This window comes from Doryrhamphus excisus, unplaced genomic scaffold (assembly GCF_030265055.1).
Source record: "Doryrhamphus excisus isolate RoL2022-K1 unplaced genomic scaffold, RoL_Dexc_1.0 HiC_scaffold_25, whole genome shotgun sequence".
In the NCBI taxonomy this organism is placed as follows: domain Eukaryota; kingdom Metazoa; phylum Chordata; class Actinopteri; order Syngnathiformes; family Syngnathidae; genus Doryrhamphus; species Doryrhamphus excisus.
The window spans coordinates 1,382,015-1,390,000 of record NW_026652243.1 but is presented as its reverse complement, the minus strand read 5'-3'; the positions used below and the strand labels follow the sequence as shown (position 1 = coordinate 1,390,000).

At 52.3% G+C, this 7,986-nt stretch overlaps 26 non-coding genes and 9 pseudogenes across 26 annotated transcripts; all 35 read right to left on the bottom strand.

Annotated features, from left to right (window-relative positions):
- Positions 1–54: 54 nt before the first annotated feature.
- On the bottom strand, positions 55–173 carry LOC131113771 (5S ribosomal RNA). The gene has a single exon (XR_009121531.1). It is a non-coding gene; the product is annotated as a 5S ribosomal RNA (ribosomal RNA).
- A 111-nt stretch (positions 174–284) lies between these two features.
- Positions 285–393, bottom strand: LOC131112833 (5S ribosomal RNA; annotated as a pseudogene).
- A 112-nt stretch (positions 394–505) lies between these two features.
- Positions 506–624, bottom strand: LOC131116166 (5S ribosomal RNA). The gene has a single exon (XR_009123425.1). It is a non-coding gene; the product is annotated as a 5S ribosomal RNA (ribosomal RNA).
- Positions 625–735: 111 nt separating this feature from the next.
- LOC131117270 (5S ribosomal RNA) lies at positions 736–854 on the bottom strand. Its single transcript, XR_009124492.1, has one exon. It is a non-coding gene; the product is annotated as a 5S ribosomal RNA (ribosomal RNA).
- Positions 855–966: 112 nt separating this feature from the next.
- Positions 967–1,085, bottom strand: LOC131114878 (5S ribosomal RNA). Its single transcript, XR_009122176.1, has one exon. It is a non-coding gene; the product is annotated as a 5S ribosomal RNA (ribosomal RNA).
- A 111-nt stretch (positions 1,086–1,196) lies between these two features.
- Positions 1,197–1,315, bottom strand: LOC131115316 (5S ribosomal RNA). The gene has a single exon (XR_009122597.1). It is a non-coding gene; the product is annotated as a 5S ribosomal RNA (ribosomal RNA).
- A 112-nt stretch (positions 1,316–1,427) lies between these two features.
- On the bottom strand, positions 1,428–1,546 carry LOC131115962 (5S ribosomal RNA). Its single transcript, XR_009123227.1, has one exon. It is a non-coding gene; the product is annotated as a 5S ribosomal RNA (ribosomal RNA).
- A 112-nt stretch (positions 1,547–1,658) lies between these two features.
- On the bottom strand, positions 1,659–1,777 carry LOC131117045 (5S ribosomal RNA). Its single transcript, XR_009124275.1, has one exon. It is a non-coding gene; the product is annotated as a 5S ribosomal RNA (ribosomal RNA).
- A 112-nt stretch (positions 1,778–1,889) lies between these two features.
- LOC131114189 (5S ribosomal RNA) lies at positions 1,890–1,997 on the bottom strand (annotated as a pseudogene).
- Positions 1,998–2,109: 112 nt separating this feature from the next.
- LOC131116123 (5S ribosomal RNA) lies at positions 2,110–2,228 on the bottom strand. The gene has a single exon (XR_009123384.1). It is a non-coding gene; the product is annotated as a 5S ribosomal RNA (ribosomal RNA).
- Positions 2,229–2,340: 112 nt separating this feature from the next.
- Positions 2,341–2,459, bottom strand: LOC131116627 (5S ribosomal RNA). Its single transcript, XR_009123869.1, has one exon. It is a non-coding gene; the product is annotated as a 5S ribosomal RNA (ribosomal RNA).
- A 111-nt stretch (positions 2,460–2,570) lies between these two features.
- On the bottom strand, positions 2,571–2,679 carry LOC131111961 (5S ribosomal RNA; annotated as a pseudogene).
- Positions 2,680–2,791: 112 nt separating this feature from the next.
- On the bottom strand, positions 2,792–2,910 carry LOC131116757 (5S ribosomal RNA). Its single transcript, XR_009123995.1, has one exon. It is a non-coding gene; the product is annotated as a 5S ribosomal RNA (ribosomal RNA).
- A 112-nt stretch (positions 2,911–3,022) lies between these two features.
- Positions 3,023–3,141, bottom strand: LOC131113759 (5S ribosomal RNA). The gene has a single exon (XR_009121530.1). It is a non-coding gene; the product is annotated as a 5S ribosomal RNA (ribosomal RNA).
- Positions 3,142–3,252: 111 nt separating this feature from the next.
- LOC131113678 (5S ribosomal RNA) lies at positions 3,253–3,361 on the bottom strand (annotated as a pseudogene).
- Positions 3,362–3,473: 112 nt separating this feature from the next.
- Positions 3,474–3,592, bottom strand: LOC131114876 (5S ribosomal RNA). The gene has a single exon (XR_009122174.1). It is a non-coding gene; the product is annotated as a 5S ribosomal RNA (ribosomal RNA).
- A 112-nt stretch (positions 3,593–3,704) lies between these two features.
- Positions 3,705–3,822, bottom strand: LOC131119152 (5S ribosomal RNA). Its single transcript, XR_009126279.1, has one exon. It is a non-coding gene; the product is annotated as a 5S ribosomal RNA (ribosomal RNA).
- Positions 3,823–3,934: 112 nt separating this feature from the next.
- On the bottom strand, positions 3,935–4,043 carry LOC131112297 (5S ribosomal RNA; annotated as a pseudogene).
- A 112-nt stretch (positions 4,044–4,155) lies between these two features.
- On the bottom strand, positions 4,156–4,274 carry LOC131115315 (5S ribosomal RNA). Its single transcript, XR_009122596.1, has one exon. It is a non-coding gene; the product is annotated as a 5S ribosomal RNA (ribosomal RNA).
- Positions 4,275–4,386: 112 nt separating this feature from the next.
- On the bottom strand, positions 4,387–4,505 carry LOC131115961 (5S ribosomal RNA). The gene has a single exon (XR_009123226.1). It is a non-coding gene; the product is annotated as a 5S ribosomal RNA (ribosomal RNA).
- A 112-nt stretch (positions 4,506–4,617) lies between these two features.
- Positions 4,618–4,736, bottom strand: LOC131117044 (5S ribosomal RNA). The gene has a single exon (XR_009124274.1). It is a non-coding gene; the product is annotated as a 5S ribosomal RNA (ribosomal RNA).
- Positions 4,737–4,848: 112 nt separating this feature from the next.
- LOC131114188 (5S ribosomal RNA) lies at positions 4,849–4,956 on the bottom strand (annotated as a pseudogene).
- A 112-nt stretch (positions 4,957–5,068) lies between these two features.
- LOC131116122 (5S ribosomal RNA) lies at positions 5,069–5,187 on the bottom strand. Its single transcript, XR_009123383.1, has one exon. It is a non-coding gene; the product is annotated as a 5S ribosomal RNA (ribosomal RNA).
- Positions 5,188–5,299: 112 nt separating this feature from the next.
- Positions 5,300–5,418, bottom strand: LOC131116626 (5S ribosomal RNA). Its single transcript, XR_009123868.1, has one exon. It is a non-coding gene; the product is annotated as a 5S ribosomal RNA (ribosomal RNA).
- Positions 5,419–5,529: 111 nt separating this feature from the next.
- LOC131111959 (5S ribosomal RNA) lies at positions 5,530–5,638 on the bottom strand (annotated as a pseudogene).
- A 112-nt stretch (positions 5,639–5,750) lies between these two features.
- LOC131116756 (5S ribosomal RNA) lies at positions 5,751–5,869 on the bottom strand. Its single transcript, XR_009123994.1, has one exon. It is a non-coding gene; the product is annotated as a 5S ribosomal RNA (ribosomal RNA).
- Positions 5,870–5,981: 112 nt separating this feature from the next.
- On the bottom strand, positions 5,982–6,100 carry LOC131113747 (5S ribosomal RNA). The gene has a single exon (XR_009121529.1). It is a non-coding gene; the product is annotated as a 5S ribosomal RNA (ribosomal RNA).
- A 111-nt stretch (positions 6,101–6,211) lies between these two features.
- LOC131113677 (5S ribosomal RNA) lies at positions 6,212–6,320 on the bottom strand (annotated as a pseudogene).
- A 112-nt stretch (positions 6,321–6,432) lies between these two features.
- On the bottom strand, positions 6,433–6,551 carry LOC131114875 (5S ribosomal RNA). Its single transcript, XR_009122173.1, has one exon. It is a non-coding gene; the product is annotated as a 5S ribosomal RNA (ribosomal RNA).
- Positions 6,552–6,663: 112 nt separating this feature from the next.
- On the bottom strand, positions 6,664–6,781 carry LOC131119151 (5S ribosomal RNA). Its single transcript, XR_009126278.1, has one exon. It is a non-coding gene; the product is annotated as a 5S ribosomal RNA (ribosomal RNA).
- Positions 6,782–6,893: 112 nt separating this feature from the next.
- LOC131112296 (5S ribosomal RNA) lies at positions 6,894–7,002 on the bottom strand (annotated as a pseudogene).
- Positions 7,003–7,114: 112 nt separating this feature from the next.
- LOC131118268 (5S ribosomal RNA) lies at positions 7,115–7,233 on the bottom strand. The gene has a single exon (XR_009125434.1). It is a non-coding gene; the product is annotated as a 5S ribosomal RNA (ribosomal RNA).
- Positions 7,234–7,345: 112 nt separating this feature from the next.
- LOC131113735 (5S ribosomal RNA) lies at positions 7,346–7,464 on the bottom strand. Its single transcript, XR_009121527.1, has one exon. It is a non-coding gene; the product is annotated as a 5S ribosomal RNA (ribosomal RNA).
- Positions 7,465–7,575: 111 nt separating this feature from the next.
- Positions 7,576–7,694, bottom strand: LOC131117828 (5S ribosomal RNA). The gene has a single exon (XR_009125034.1). It is a non-coding gene; the product is annotated as a 5S ribosomal RNA (ribosomal RNA).
- Positions 7,695–7,806: 112 nt separating this feature from the next.
- Positions 7,807–7,925, bottom strand: LOC131115848 (5S ribosomal RNA). Its single transcript, XR_009123117.1, has one exon. It is a non-coding gene; the product is annotated as a 5S ribosomal RNA (ribosomal RNA).
- Between the last annotated feature and the right edge of the window lie 61 nt (positions 7,926–7,986).

Below are 7,986 nucleotides of genomic sequence, written 5' to 3'. Positions count from 1 at the left end.
CAAAAAGTGTCGAACAGCGCCCTCTGCTGTCAGGCAAGAGCAGAAACCATAAAAAGCTTACAGCACCTGGTATTCCCAGGCGGTCTCCCATCCAAGTACTAACCAGGCCCGCCCCTGCTTAGCTTCCGAGATCGGACGAGATCAGGCGTTTTCAGGGTGGTATGGCCGTAAGCTGCCAGGGCAACTGAAAAGATCTTATTTGAAGGCGACGCAGGCCAAACTAGATCCAGCAAAAAGTGTCAAACAGCGCCCTCTGCTGTCAGGCTAGAGCAGAAACCATAAAAAGCTTACAGCACCTGGTATTCCCAGGCGGTCTCCCATCCAAGTACTAACCAGGCCCTCCCCTGCTTAGCTTCCGAGATCAGGCGTTTTCAGGGTAGTGTGGCCGTAAGCTGCCAGGGCAACTGTAAAGATCCTATTTGAAGGCGACGCAGGCCAAACTAGACTCCAGCAAAAAGTGTCAAACAGCGCCCTCTGCTGTCAGGCAAGAGCAGAAACCATAAAAAGCTTACAGCACCTGGTATTCCCAGGCGGTCTCCCATCCAAGTACTAACCAGGCCCGCCCCTGCTTAGCTTCCAAGATCGGACGAGATCGGGCGTTTTCAGGGTAGTATGGCCGTAAGCTGCCACATCAACTGAAAAGATCCTATTTGAAGGCGACGCAGGCCAAACTAGAGCCAGCAAAAAGTGTCAAATAGCGCCCTCTGCTGTCAGGCAAGAGCAGAAACCATAAAAAGCTTACAGCACCTGGTATTCCCAGGCGGTCTCCCATCCAAGTACTAACCAGGCCCGCCCCTGCTTAGCTTCTGAGATCGGAAGAGATCGGGCGTTTTCAGGGTAGTATGGCCGTAAGCTGCCAGGTCAACTGAAAAGATCCTATTTGAAGGCGACGCAGGCCAAACTAGACTCCAGCAAAAAGTGTCAAACAGCGCCCTCTGCTGTCAGGCAAGAGCAGAAACCATAAAAAGCTTACAGCACCTGGTATTCCCAGGCGGTCTCCCATCCAAGTACTAACCAGGCCCGCCCCTGCTTAGCTTCCGAGATCGGACGAGATCGGGCGTTTTCAGGGTAGTATGGCCGTAAGCTGCCAGGACAACTGAAAAGATCTTATTTGAAGGCGACGCAGGCCAAACTAGATCCAGCAAAAAGTGTCAAACAGCGCCCTCTGCTGTCAGGCTAGAGCAGAAACCATAAAAAGCTTACAGCACCTGGTATTCCCAGGCGGTCTCCCATCCAAGTACTAACCAGGCCCACCCCTGCTTAGCTTCCGAGATCGGACGAGATCGGGCGTTTTCAGGGTAGTATGGCCATAAGCTGCCAGGTCAACTGAAAAGATCCTATTTGAAGAAGACGCAGGCCAAACTAGACTCCAGCAAAAAGTGTCAAACAGCGCCCTCTGCTGTCAGGCAAGAGCAGAAACCATAAAAAGCTTACAGCACCTGGTATTCCCAGGCGGTCTCCCATCCAAGTACTAACCAGGCCCGCCCCTGCTTAGCTTCCGAGATCGGACGAGACCGGGCGTTTTCAGGGTAGTATGGCCGTAAGCTGCCAGGGCAACTGAAAAGATCCTATTTGAAGGCGACGCAGGCCAAACTAGACTCCAGCAAAAAGTGTCAAACAGCGCCCTCTGCTGTTAGGCAAGAGCAGAAACCATAAAAAGCTTACAGCACCTGGTATTCCCAGGCGGTCTCCCATTCAAGTACTAACCAGGCCCGCCCGTGCTTAGCTTCCGAGATCGGACGAGATCGGGCGTTTTCAAGGTAGTATGGCCGTAAGCTGCCAGGTCAACTGAAAAAATCCTATTTGAAGGTGACGCAGGCCAAACTAGACTCCAGCAAAACATGTCAAACAGCGCCCTCTGCTGTCAGGCAAGAGCAGAAACCATAAAAAGCTTACAGCACCTGGTATTCCCAGGCGGTCTCCCATCCAAGTATAACCAGGCCCGCCCCTGCTTAGCTTCCGAGATCGGGCGTTTTCAGGGTAGTATGGCCAATAGCTGCCAAGGCAACTGAAAAGATCCTATTTGAAGGCGACGCAGGACAAACTAGACTCCAGCAAAAAGTGTCAAACAGCGCCCTCTGCTGTCAGGCAAGAGCAGAAACCATAAAAAGCGTACAGCACCTGGTATTCCCAGGTGGTCTCCCATCCAAGTACTAACCAGGCCCGCCCCTGCTTAGCTTCCGAGATCGGACGAGATCGGGCGTTTTCAGGGTAGTATGGCCGTAAGCTGCCAGGGCAAATGAAAAGATCCTATTTGAAGGCGACGCAGGCCAAACTAGACTCCAGCAAAAAGTGTCAAACAGCGCCCTCTGCTGTCAGGCAAGAGCAGAAACCATAAAAGGCTTACAGCACCTGGTATTGCCAGGCGGTCTCCCATCCAAGTACTAACCAGGCCCACCCCTGCTTAGCTTCCGAGATCGGACGAGATCGGGCGTTTTCAGGGTAGTATGGCCGTAAGCTGCCAGGACAACTGAAAAGATCTTATTTGAAGGCGACGCAGGCCAAACTAGATCCAGCAAAAAGTGTCAAACAGCGCCCTCTGCTGTCAGGCTAGAGCAGAAACCATAAAGAGCTTACAGCACCTGGTATTCCCAGGCGGTCTCCCATCCAAGTACTAACCAGGCCCGCCCCTGCTTAGCTTCCGAGATCGGGCGTTTTCAGGGTAGTATGGCCGTAAGCGGCCAGGTCAACTGAAAATATCCTATTTGAAGGTGACGCAGGCCAAACTAGACTCCAGCAAAACATGTCAAACAGCGCCCTCTGCTGTCAGGCAAGAGCAGAAACCATGAAAAGCTTACAGCACCTGGTATTCCCAGGCGGTCTCCCATCCAAGTACTAACCAGGCTCGCCCCTGCTTAGCTTCCGAGATCGGACGAGATCGGGCGTTTTCAGGGTAGTATGGCCGTAAGCTGCCACATCAACTGAAAAGATCCTATTTGAAGGCGACGCAGGCCAAACTAGACTCCAGCAAAAGGTGTCAAACAGCGCCCTCTGCTGTCAGGCAAGAGCAGAAACCATAAAAAGCTTACAGCACCTGGTATTCCCAGGCGGTCTCCCATCCAAGTACTAACCAGGCCCGCCCCTGCTTAGCTTCCGAGATCGGACGAGATCAGGCGTTTTCAGGGTGGTATGGCCGTAAGCTGCCAGGACAACTGAAAAGATCTTATTTGAAGGCGACGCAGGCCAAACTAGATCCAGCAAAAAGTGTCAAACAGCGCCCTCTGCTGTCAGGCTAGAGCAAAAACCATAAAAAGCTTACAGCACCTGGTATTCCCAGGCGGTCTCCCATCCAAGTACTAACCAGGCCCTCCCCTGCTTAGCTTCCGAGATCAGGCGTTTTCAGGGTAGTATGGCCAAAAGCTGCCAAGGCAACTGAAAAGATCCTATTTGAAGGCGACGCAGGACAAACTAGACTCCAGCAAAACATGTCAAACAGCGCCCTCTGCTGTCAGGCTAGAGCAGAAACCATAAAAAGCTTACAGCACCTGGTATTCCCAGGCGGTCTCCCATCCAAGTACTAACCAGGCCCGCCCCTGCTTAGCTTCCGAGATCGGACGAGATCGGGCGTTTTCAGGGTAGTATGGCCGTAAGCTGCCAGGTCAACTGAAAAGATCCTATTTGAAGGTGACGCAGGCCAAACTAGACTACAGCAAAAAGTGTCAAACAGCGCCCTCTGCTGTCAGGCAAGAGCAGAAACCATAAAAAGCTTACAGCACCTGGTATTCACAGGCGGTCTCCCATCCAAGTACTAACCAGGCCCGGCCCTGCTTAGCTTCCGAGATCGTACGAGATCGGGCGTTTTCAGGGTAGTATGGCCTAAGCTGCCAGGTCAACTGAAAAGATCCTATTTGAAAGTGACGCAGGCCAAACTAGACTACAGCAAAAAGTGTCAAACAGCGCCCTCTGCTGTCAGGCAAGAGCAGAAACCATAAAAAGCTTACAGCACCTGGTATTCACAGGCGGTCTCCCATCCAAGTACTAACCAGGCCCGCCCCTGCTTAGCTTCCGAGATCGGGCGTTTTCAGGGTAGTATGGCCGTAAGCTGCCAGGACAACTGAAAAGATCCTATTTGAAGAAGACGCAGGCCAAACTAGACTCCAGCAAAAAGTGTCAAACAGCGCCCTCTGCTGTCAGGCTAGAGCAGAAACCATAAAAAGCTTACAGCACCTGGTATTCCCAGGCGGTCTCCCATCCAAGTACTAACCAGGCCCACCCCTGCTTAGCTTCCGAGATCGGACGAGATCGGGCGTTTTCAGGGTAGTATGGCCATAAGCTGCCAGGTCAACTGAAAAGATCCTATTTGAAGAAGACGCAGGCCAAACTAGACTCCAGCAAAAAGTGTCAAACAGCGCCCTCTGCTGTCAGGCAAGAGCAGAAACCATAAAAAGCTTACAGCACCTGGTATTCCCAGGCGGTCTCCCATCCAAGTACTAACCAGGCCCGCCCCTGCTTAGCTTCCGAGATCGGACGAGACCGGGCGTTTTCAGGGTAGTATGGCCGTAAGCTGCCAGGGCAACTGAAAAGATCCTATTTGAAGGCGACGCAGGCCAAACTAGACTCCAGCAAAAAGTGTCAAACAGCGCCCTCTGCTGTTAGGCAAGAGCAGAAACCATAAAAAGCTTACAGCACCTGGTATTCCCAGGCGGTCTCCCATTCAAGTACTAACCAGGCCCGCCCGTGCTTAGCTTCCGAGATCGGACGAGATCGGGCGTTTTCAAGGTAGTATGGCCGTAAGCTGCCAGGTCAACTGAAAAAATCCTATTTGAAGGTGACGCAGGCCAAACTAGACTCCAGCAAAACATGTCAAACAGCGCCCTCTGCTGTCAGGCAAGAGCAGAAACCATAAAAAGCTTACAGCACCTGGTATTCCCAGGCGGTCTCCCATCCAAGTATAACCAGGCCCGCCCCTGCTTAGCTTCCGAGATCGGGCGTTTTCAGGGTAGTATGGCCAATAGCTGCCAAGGCAACTGAAAAGATCCTATTTGAAGGCGACGCAGGACAAACTAGACTCCAGCAAAAAGTGTCAAACAGCGCCCTCTGCTGTCAGGCAAGAGCAGAAACCATAAAAAGCGTACAGCACCTGGTATTCCCAGGTGGTCTCCCATCCAAGTACTAACCAGGCCCGCCCCTGCTTAGCTTCCGAGATCGGACGAGATCGGGCGTTTTCAGGGTAGTATGGCCGTAAGCTGCCAGGGCAAATGAAAAGATCCTATTTGAAGGCGACGCAGGCCAAACTAGACTCCAGCAAAAAGTGTCAAACAGCGCCCTCTGCTGTCAGGCAAGAGCAGAAACCATAAAAGGCTTACAGCACCTGGTATTGCCAGGCGGTCTCCCATCCAAGTACTAACCAGGCCCACCCCTGCTTAGCTTCCGAGATCGGACGAGATCGGGCGTTTTCAGGGTAGTATGGCCGTAAGCTGCCAGGACAACTGAAAAGATCTTATTTGAAGGCGACGCAGGCCAAACTAGATCCAGCAAAAAGTGTCAAACAGCGCCCTCTGCTGTCAGGCTAGAGCAGAAACCATAAAGAGCTTACAGCACCTGGTATTCCCAGGCGGTCTCCCATCCAAGTACTAACCAGGCCCGCCCCTGCTTAGCTTCCGAGATCGGGCGTTTTCAGGGTAGTATGGCCGTAAGCGGCCAGGTCAACTGAAAATATCCTATTTGAAGGTGACGCAGGCCAAACTAGACTCCAGCAAAACATGTCAAACAGCGCCCTCTGCTGTCAGGCAAGAGCAGAAACCATGAAAAGCTTACAGCACCTGGTATTCCCAGGCGGTCTCCCATCCAAGTACTAACCAGGCTCGCCCCTGCTTAGCTTCCGAGATCGGACGAGATCGGGCGTTTTCAGGGTAGTATGGCCGTAAGCTGCCACATCAACTGAAAAGATCCTATTTGAAGGCGACGCAGGCCAAACTAGACTCCAGCAAAAGGTGTCAAACAGCGCCCTCTGCTGTCAGGCAAGAGCAGAAACCATAAAAAGCTTACAGCACCTGGTATTCCCAGGCGGTCTCCCATCCAAGTACTAACCAGGCCCGCCCCTGCTTAGCTTCCGAGATCGGACGAGATCAGGCGTTTTCAGGGTGGTATGGCCGTAAGCTGCCAGGACAACTGAAAAGATCTTATTTGAAGGCGACGCAGGCCAAACTAGATCCAGCAAAAAGTGTCAAACAGCGCCCTCTGCTGTCAGGCTAGAGCAAAAACCATAAAAAGCTTACAGCACCTGGTATTCCCAGGCGGTCTCCCATCCAAGTACTAACCAGGCCCTCCCCTGCTTAGCTTCCGAGATCAGGCGTTTTCAGGGTAGTATGGCCAAAAGCTGCCAAGGCAACTGAAAAGATCCTATTTGAAGGCGACGCAGGACAAACTAGACTCCAGCAAAACATGTCAAACAGCGCCCTCTGCTGTCAGGCTAGAGCAGAAACCATAAAAAGCTTACAGCACCTGGTATTCCCAGGCGGTCTCCCATCCAAGTACTAACCAGGCCCGCCCCTGCTTAGCTTCCGAGATCGGACGAGATCGGGCGTTTTCAGGGTAGTATGGCCGTAAGCTGCCAGGTCAACTGAAAAGATCCTATTTGAAGGTGACGCAGGCCAAACTAGACTACAGCAAAAAGTGTCAAACAGCGCCCTCTGCTGTCAGGCAAGAGCAGAAACCATAAAAAGCTTACAGCACCTGGTATTCACAGGCGGTCTCCCATCCAAGTACTAACCAGGCCCGGCCCTGCTTAGCTTCCGAGATCGTACGAGATCGGGCGTTTTCAGGGTAGTATGGCCTAAGCTGCCAGGTCAACTGAAAAGATCCTATTTGAAAGTGACGCAGGCCAAACTAGACTACAGCAAAAAGTGTCAAACAGCGCCCTCTGCTGTCAGGCAAGAGCAGAAACCATAAAAAGCTTACAGCACCTGGTATTCACAGGCGGTCTCCCATCCAAGTACTAACCAGGCCCGCCCCTGCTTAGCTTCCGAGATCGGGCGTTTTCAGGGTAGTATGGCCGTAAGCTGCCAGGACAACTGAAAAGATCCTATTTGAAGAAGACGCAGGCCAAACTAGACTCCAGCAAAAAGTGTCAAACAGCGCCCTCTGCTGTCAGGCAAGAGCAGAAACCATAAAAAGCTTACAGCACCTGGTAATCCCAGGCGGTCTCCCATCCAAGTACTAACCAGGACCGCCCCTGCTTAGCTTCCGAGATCGGACGAGATCGGGCGTTTTCAGGGTAGTATGGCCGTAAGCTGCAAGGGCGACTGAAAAGATCCTATTTGAAGGCGACGCAGGCCAAACTAGACTCCAGCAAAAAGTGTCAAACAGCGCCCTCTGCTGTCAGGCAAGAGCAGAAACCATAAAAAGCTTACAGCACCTGGTATTCCCAGGCGGTCTCCCATCCAAGTACTAACCAGGCCCGCCCCTGCTTAGCTTCCGAGATCGGACGAGATCAGGCGTTTTCAGGGTGGTATGGCCGTAAGCTGCCAGGACAACTGAAAAGATCTTATTTGAAGGCGACGCAGGCCAAACTAGATCCAGCAAAAAGTGTCAAACAGCGCCCTCTGCTGTCAGGCTAGAGCAGAAACCATAAAAAGCTTACAGCACCTGGTATTCCCAGGCGGTCTCCCATCCAAGTACTAACCAGGCCCGCCCCTGCTTAGCTTCCGAGATCGGACGAGATCGGGCCTTTTCAGGGTAATATGGCCGTAAGCTGCCACATCAACTGAAAAGATCCTATTTGAAGGCGACGCAGGCCAAACTAGACTCCAGCAAAAAGTGTCAAACAGCGCCCTCTGCTGTCAGGCAAGAGCAGAAACCAAAAAAAGCTTACAGCACCTGGTATTCCCAGGCGGTCTCCCATCCAAGTACTAACCAGGCCCGCCCCTGCTTAGCTTCCGAGATCGGACGAGATCAGGCGTTTTCAGGGTGGTGTGGCCGTAAGCTGCCAGGACAACTGAAAAGATCTTATTTGAAGGCGACGCAGGCCAAACTAGATACAGCAAA